The sequence below is a fragment of the Merops nubicus genome, unplaced genomic scaffold, assembly GCF_000691845.1.
Source record: "Merops nubicus isolate BGI_N331 unplaced genomic scaffold, ASM69184v1 scaffold37992, whole genome shotgun sequence".
NCBI classification, from domain to species: Eukaryota; Metazoa; Chordata; class Aves; order Coraciiformes; family Meropidae; genus Merops; species Merops nubicus.
The window spans coordinates 39,153-41,015 of record NW_008592425.1 but is presented as its reverse complement, the minus strand read 5'-3'; positions in this window follow the sequence as shown (position 1 = coordinate 41,015).

The window sequence follows — 1,863 nt, the reverse complement described above, 5'->3', positions numbered from 1 at the left end:
TTGCCAGGGATCTCCAGCACCACAGTGCAAAAACCATCCTGCTTTGGTAATGAGGTGTAGGGAGGAAGGAGAAGCTTCACCTGAATGGAATCAAAAATTCTCCAGGACTATCTGCTGAGGACCACACTGAGGCATCTGTCCTGCCACTCACACATTTGCTGGCAATGCAGCTCTGTTCTCTGGTTTACCATCTCTTTCATTTAACTCCAGCACAGGAAGATCCCTAGTAGATGTCAACAGGAGAGAGAGAAAAAGGAAATGTTTTCAAATTTAAAAGTAACATGAAACCAAGGAACCACTAAATTGCCTTGTAATCTCAATCATTATATTGTTGGAAGGAAACAGAAAAAGCCCTAGCTAAGCACTGTGTATTTAGCGTTTTAAAGCTAAAAATAGCAGTGACTGCTTCAGCAGGGAGAAGGAGTTTCAACAGAAAGCGGATGATCACCAGCAATTATTTCTGAATATTTTGAGTAAGTGCTCTGAAATTGGAAAAGGCCACACATGTTCAAATCCCTATCCTGGCTCAGAGGAGAAATAGAAACAGGTAAATATTTTGGAGAGGGGAGGAATGGTAAAGCCAACCATAAAGAGAAGTTAGGGAAAGATCAATTCTTTATAAGGACGTAAGATGTACTTAGCAAGATTTAGCACTGAGAAGGATTTTAGATTTTAAAGGGAGGATTTCTCACCTCCTCTAATAGTTTGGCCTCCCAGACCAAATGGTGTCTCCTGGGCCAGAAATGAACCCCCTCCACCAGTGCATATTCCTGACGCTTTACATGGTTCAAAGGTTAATTCAGCACTTCAGCTCTGAAGTGTTGGAGTGTGTGGCCAAAGTTCAGCAACAGCACAGGTTATAACATAGTAGCTTCTCAAACTATGTAAGGGCAGGCTTTTCACTTCATTTTGGAGGGTGCTCAGCCCGAATTGTACTCCCTGTGCACTCATCATCAGCTGTAGCTGTGCATGAGCTCCATGGTGAGGAGATCCTTCCTCCTGAGTCACACCCAGGGGGCAGTGCCAGACATCAGCTTCTCCAGTTAACCCTGCATCTGCATAGCACTTCTTCACCAGCTTGTGGAAGTCCCAGCACAAAGGTTCTCTGAAACATGGACACCAATTATCATCAGGTCTTGAATTTCAGGATAATTTCCACAGTGCTGGAAGAAGGTTAATATTCTGCCTGTTTATAAAAAAAATAAAAAAGTTAGAGAGATTGGATCATTATAGGCCTGTCAATCTGAAAGTAATCCCTGATGATAAAAGTAAAGCTGATACAGAGTTAAAAGAGATAAATGCAAATCAACATGTTCATGGAAAACACATTGTGAAATTGTTTCTCATTTTAATAGATTACAGTTTCCTTGATAGAGCAATAGTATTAGTGCAGCAATCCACCATACCACAGCTTTCCTCACTCAGATTGGGTTGATCCTGCTCCAAATACGAAAGCAGAGTGTCAGCCTAATGTTCCTTAAATTAAAATCTGGCCAAAGGCTGCATGATGTTACTGGAAACAGGAACTCTTTGGGGCAGTGGAGTCCCACTGGGATCTCGCACTGGCTCTGTGCTGGTCAGTGTCTTTACTAACTGGGCAGTAAGAGCATTACTGAGACCACGGGTGATGGAGATGAAGAGATTAAGGAGCCACTAGAAGAAAAGGAAGCTGTGCTGCGGAGAAGCATCAATGACAGTCACCTGATGGAAGCAAACGAGCAGCAGCTCAGTGCCAGGCCCAGCACGGCTTGGGGAAGAGCTTCTCTGAAAGACTTTCCCTTTCTGAAAGTCTTTCCCTCTGGAGCACCAGACGTGGCTTGAATGAGCAGCGATGGCTTCAGGGGCTGATGTGATTCCTGGAGG